Consider the following 6,838-nt stretch of genomic DNA (forward strand, 5'->3'; position numbering starts at 1 on the left):
TACATTAGAGGGCTTCCCTGGTGGTGCAGTGGTTGAGAATCTGCCTGCCAATGCAGGGGACACGGGTTTGAGCCCTGGTCTGGGAAGATCTCACATGCCACGGAGCGACTAGGCCCGTGAGCCACAATTGCTGAGCCTGCGTGTCTGGAGCCTGTGCTCCATAACAAGAGAGGCCGTGATAGTGAGAGGCCCGCACACCGCGATGAAGAGTGGCCCCCACTTGCCACAACTAGAGAAAGCCCTCACCCAGAAACGAAGACCCAACACAGCCATAAATTAATTAATTAATTAATTTTAAAAAAATGATACATTAAACAAGATGGACTTAATTGATATTTATAGGACATTCCATCCAAAAACAACAGAATACACTTTCTTCTCAAGTGCTCATGGAACATTCTCCAGGATAGATCATATCTTGGGTCACAAGTCAAGCCTAGGTAAATTTAAGAAAATTGAAATCGTATCAAGTATCTTTTCTGACCACAGCGCTATGAGACTAGATATCAATTACAGGAAAAAATCTGTAAAAAATACAAACACATGAAGGCTAAACAATATGCTACTAAATAACCAAGAGATCACTGAAGAAATGAAAGAGGAAATCAAAAACAACCTAGAAACAAATGACAATGAACACACGATAACCCAAAATGTATGGGATGCAGCAAAAGCAGTTCTAAGAGGGAAGTTTGTAGCAATATAATCCTACCTCAAGAAACGAGAAAAATCTCAAATAAACAACCTAACCTTACACCTAAATCAATTAGAGAAAGAAGAAGAAGAAGAACAACAAAAACCCCAAAGTTAGCAGAAGGAAAGAAATCATAAAGATCAGATCAAAATAAATGAAAAAGAAATGAAGAAAACAATAGCAAAGATCAATAAAACTAAAAGCTGGTTCTTTGAGAAGATAAACAAAATTGATAAACCATTAGCCAGACTAAGAAAAAAGGGAGAAGACTCAAATCAACAGATTTAGAGATGAAAAAGGGGAAGTAACAACTGACCCTGCAGAAATACAGAGGCTCATGAGAGATTACTCCAGGAAACAACGTGCCGATAAAATGGACAACCTGGAAGAAATGGACAAATTCTTAGAAAAGCACAACCTTCCGAGACTGAACCAGGAAGAAATAGAAAATATAAACAGACCAATCACAAGCACTGAAATTGAAACTGTGATTAAAAATCTTCCAACAAACAATAGCCCAGGACCAGATGGCTTCACAGGCGAATTCTATCAAACATTAAGAGAAGAGCTAACACCTATCCTTCTCAGACTCTTGCAAAATATAGCAGAAGGAGGAACACTCCCAGACTCATTCTATGAGGCCACCATCACCCTGATACCAAAACCAGACAGAGATGTCACAAAGAAAGAAAACTACAGGCCAATATCACTGATGAACATAGATGCAAAAATCCTCAACAAAATACTAGCAAAAAGAGTCCAACAGCAATTAAAAGGATCATAAACCATGATCAAGTGGGGTTTATCCCAGGAATGCAAGGATTCTTCAATATACACAGATCAATCAATGTGATACACCATATTAACAAATTGAAGGAGAAAAACCATATGATCATCTCAATAGATGCAGAAAAAGCTTTCGACAAAATTCAGCACCCATTTATGATAAAAACCCTCAAGAAAGTAGGCACAGAGGGAACTTACCTCAACATAATAAAGGCCATATATGACAAACCACAGCCGACATCATTCTCAATGGTGAAAAACTGAAGCCATTTCCTCTAAGATGAGGAACAAGACAAGGTTGTCCACTCTCACCACTATTATTCAACATAGTTTTGGAAGTCTTAGCCACAGCAATCAGAGAAGAAAAAGAAATAAAAGGAATCCAAATCGGAAAAGAAGTAAAGCTGTCATTGTTTGCAGATGACATGATACTATACACAGACAATCCTAAAGATGCTACCAGAAAACTACTAGAGCTAATCAATGAATCTGGTAAAGTAGCAGGATACAAAATTAATGCACAGAAGTCTCTTGCATTCCTATACACTAATGATGAAAAATCTGAAAGAGAAATTAAGGAAACACTCCCATTTACCATTGTAACAAAAAGAATAAAATACCTAGGAATAAGCCTACCTAAGGAGACAAAAGACGTGTATGCAGGAAACTATAAGACACTGCTGAAAGAAATTAAAGATGATACAAACAGATGGAGAGATATACCATGTTCTTGGATTGGAAGAATCAACATTGTGAAAATGACTATACTACCCAAAGCAATCTACAGATTCAATGCAATCCCTATCAAACTACCAATGGCATTTTTCACAGAACTAGAACAAAAAATTTCACAATTTGTATGGAAACACAAAAGACCCCAAATAGCCAAAGCAATCTTGAGAAAGAAAAATGGAGCTGGAGGAATCACGCTTCTGGACTTCAGTCTATGCTACAAAGCTACAGTAATCAAGACAGTATGGTACTGGCACAAAAACAGAAATATAGATCAATGGAACAGGATAGAAAGCCCAGAGATAAACCCACGCACCTATGGTCACCTTATTTTTGATAAAGGAGGCAAGAATATAAATGGAGAAAAGACTGCCTCTTCAATAAGTGGTGCTGGGAAAACTGGGCAGCTACATGTAAAAGGATGAAATTAGAACACTCCCTAACACCATACACAAAAATAAACTCAAAATGGATTAAAGACCTAAATGTAAGACCAGACACTATAAAACTTTTAGAGGCAAACATAGGCAGAACACTCTATGACATAAATCACAGCAAGATCCTTTTTGACCCATCTCCTAGAGAAATGGAAATAAAAACAAAAATAAACAATGGGGCCTAATGAAAGTTAAAAGCTTTTGCACAGCAAAGGAAAACATAAACAAGACGAAAACCCTCAGAACCCTCAGAATGGGAGAAAATATTTGCAAATGAAGCAACTGACAAAGGATTAATCTCCAAAATTTACAAGCAGCTCATGTAGCTCAATATCAAAAAAACAAACAACACAATCCAAAAATGGGCAGAAGACCTAAATAGACATTACTCCAAAGAAGATATACAGATTGCCAACAAACACATGAAAGGATGCTCAACATCACTAATCATTAGAGAAATGCAAATCAAAACTACAATGAGGTATCACCTCACACCAGTCAGAATGGCCATCATCAAAAAATCTACAAACAACAAATGCTGGAGAGGGTGTGGAGAAAAGGGAACCCTCTTGCACTGTTGGTGGGAATGTAAATTGATACAGCCACTATGGAGAACAGTATGGGGGTTCCTTAAAAAACTAAATATAGAACTACCATGCAACCCAGCAATCCCACCACTGGGCACATACCCTGAGAAAAACATAATTCAAAAAGAGTCATGTACCACAATGTTCATTGCAGCTCTATTTACAATAGCCAGGACGTGGAAGGAACCTAAGTGTCCACCGACAGATGAATGGATAAAGAAGATGTGGCACATGTATACAATGGAATATTAGCCATAAAAAGAAACAAAATTGAGTTATTTGTAGTGAGGTGGGTGGACCTAGAGTCTGTCATACAGAGTGAAGTAAGTCAGAAAGAGAAAAACAAATACCATATGCTAACGCATATATATGGAATGTAAAAAAAAAAAAAAAAAGGTTCTGAATAACCTAGGGGCAGGACAGGAATAAAGACACAGACGTAGAGAATGGACTTGAGGACACGGGGAGGGGGATGGGTAAGCTGGGACGAAGTGAGAGAGTGGCATGGACATATATACACTACCAAATGTAAAATAGATAGCTAGTGGGAAGCAGCCGCATAGCACAGGGAAATCAGCTCAGTGCTTTGTGACCACCTAGAGGGGTGGGATAGGGAGGGTAGGAGGGAGACGCAAGAGGGAGGGGATATGGGGATAGATGTATGCATATAGCTGATTCACTTTGTTATACAGCAGAAACTAACACACCATTGTAAAGCAATTATACTCCAGTAAAGATGTTAAAAGAAAAAAAAAGGGGGGGGGGGGAGAAAAGATCTTAGAACCTTTAAAATGCTCATTTATTCCTCTTCACAGCAGCCTGACACCGAAACACTAAGTAAAAACCGAATCTCAGAGGCAAGGCTAGGACAGGAATTACAAATCACTGAAAGGAGTAGTGTTTCTATCACATTTCTGGGCTCTGCATGATTGCTTTTCTTCACTAGGCAAACAGCAGTGGCAGATATGTACCCTGGAGTTCGGCAGCCTGGGTTCAAAACCCAGCCACTTACTCTCTTCCTGTGCCTCAGTCTCCTCATCTGTAAAGTGGAGGTAATAATAACACCTTTTACAGTGTTAAGTGTTAAATTTAAGGATTAACACATTAACTCAGGTAAAGCCCTTAGAAAAAGACCTGGTACGTAGTAAGCACTCACTTATAAAAAAATAGAATAATAATCATAATAATTATATCTATATAATAGCAATTACTGTCATTGTTGATTCTATTCTGTTGTATTCCATAAGAAGACTCCCACGTGATGTGTATAATAAAATCTCATCTACTCAGCAAGGCCTACAAGGCCATTCATGGCCTGCTCCCCACTTCCTGCCCACCTCTATCAGCTGACACTTCTTTCCCAGGAATCTGTATGTAGCTAAACCAAACTATAGGCTGCTCCCCTTGCAGTGTTTCCTACATCCATGCCATTGTACACACTGTCCCTCCTCCTAGAATGCTCTCTCCACCTAGTCCCTGGGCAAACCTCAACTCACCCTTCAAGACCTCATATAATTGTCGCCACTTCTGAGATGTCTTCCCGACCTCGAGTGTGGCTGGCCTCCCCTTCACTGCACATTTCGCAGCCGAGTACCTGCTCCACTGTTGCTGTGTCCACCTCCCCCAGGATGGCAAGCTTCTTAAGGGGAAGGCCCACATCACATTTTTCTCCCCACATGTACGAGCACCTCACACAGCACCTGCACACATCAGGCACTCGGGAATTCTTTGCTGAATGAACACATCCCTCGCCAGCATCACTGAGGTTTTTAACAACATGAACATTTAACAACATGGACATTACTACAGAGTTGACCTGAAGAGCCAGTAGCTGGCACCTTTCCTTTCTCCAGGTTGATGGTTGGGCCTTTCCTAGAGCCAGGCTGCCTACAGGCTTTGGTCCATGCACAAGGGGGATGGCAGGAAGCAGGTCTTTGACACCATCCAGAAAAGCTTCCATTTCCTGCTGGTCGTGGTCCCGGGTCCGAAGCTGGGTTCTTTATGGGACTCCTGGCAATAATCCAGAAAGCTGGATCTTAACACTCCCACCCCCTACATGGAGACAGAGCCCTAGGCTGAGACCAGACCAGGGAGGAGGGGAGGAGGGGCTCGATTTATAACCAAGCCTTATGCATGAGTCTGGCCTGAAGGTGTTGGTCAAAAGGAGGGGGCGGGCTGGGGAGTTGTTTCTCAGATTCTCTGGAGAGTTCCAAGAAACAATGCTACTGAGAACACCACCCTCTTTTGGAACTTGTTTCTTCTGTCCCTTTTTGTGTTGTGTGACCTCTGGTGGCCTCCCCTAGGAGGCGGAATGAGATCAGGTACTAGTATTTACTGAGCACCTACTCTGTGCTAGCCACGGTTCCAGGCACTTTACATACTCCAATCTCCATCTGCCACAGCTAGTGCCTGCCAGAGGGAGAAGGAACACGCAGGTCTGCCTGACTCCAAAGCTAATGCAATAGTACTTTCCCCTAAAAACCAACAAATAATCTTACAGCCCATAGTATGACCTGGTGGTTAAGAGGGTGGACTTTGGCACCAGGCCAGTTTTGGTGCCAGCTCTTTCACTTATTAGCCATGAGACAGTGGACAAGTGACTTAACCTCTCTGTGCCTCAGTTTCCTCATCTGTAAAATGGGGGTGTGGCAGCCATGGAGATGTGCTGCTCAGAACTCCTTCAAGAGAACCTACCTGACCACCTTATGCGTATGGCTTCAGAGTAGGGGCAACGATGTCAACGTGACCATCCCTCTCCACCCCAGGGGAGAAGGAGCCTGGGGATGACTGCTTCTGGGCCCGGGGCCACATGATCCTCCAGGCTGTGCCCAGCCAGTGACTGAGCGTGGAGGGGGTGTTAGTTTCAGCCCATTCCTGCAGGACACCTGATCTTTCTAAGAAGTGACTTTTGCACGGAGACTGCCATCAGCCTGGCTGAGGGTTTCTCAGAACTGCACTGCTGTCTGAGGCTCTTCCTACCCAGTCTTTCCTGCCCTCTCTCGTTTTCACAGCTGTCAGCCCTACATCGATCTCCCCCTTTCTCCCTCATAGCCATTCGGCCCCATAAATCTCTGGCACATCTAATCCCATTTTGGCCTCTGCTTCTTGAAGGACCCTAACTAGTAATAACTAATAATAATAAGTAATAACAGTACCTGCTTCATAGAGTTGTGGTCAGGGGTCAATGCATTACTCTTTGTAACTGCTCAGGACAGCACAGCATAGGTGTTAGCTCTCACCTTTGCTACAAACGACATCCACTCCACTCACAGATTTGTCTGATGGCAGAGATTTCTGTGGTGTTCCCTTACAGACCTGAAGAAAATGTAACCTTAGCTAAACATGGTATTTCTCATTCCTCTTAAGCCCGTTTCTGCTGGGCCACAAAAACCACCTCCCTCTGATGCAAACATTTATTTGCAGTAAATCAGGAAGAATTTATTCAAGGATTAGTTCACACCTTCAATCAAAGAGACATTGGCTCCACTGCTAAATCAACAAACTGGACAACCCAACCTAAGTCTGACCCCATCTCCCTCTCCTGGTTTTGGGCAGTGGGGGCTGGTGTAGCTGCTCTCTTTGGTCCCTCACGCTGTAGCATT

Source organism: Balaenoptera acutorostrata, chromosome 2 (assembly GCF_949987535.1).
Source record: "Balaenoptera acutorostrata chromosome 2, mBalAcu1.1, whole genome shotgun sequence".
Taxonomy (NCBI): Eukaryota; Metazoa; Chordata; class Mammalia; order Artiodactyla; family Balaenopteridae; genus Balaenoptera; species Balaenoptera acutorostrata.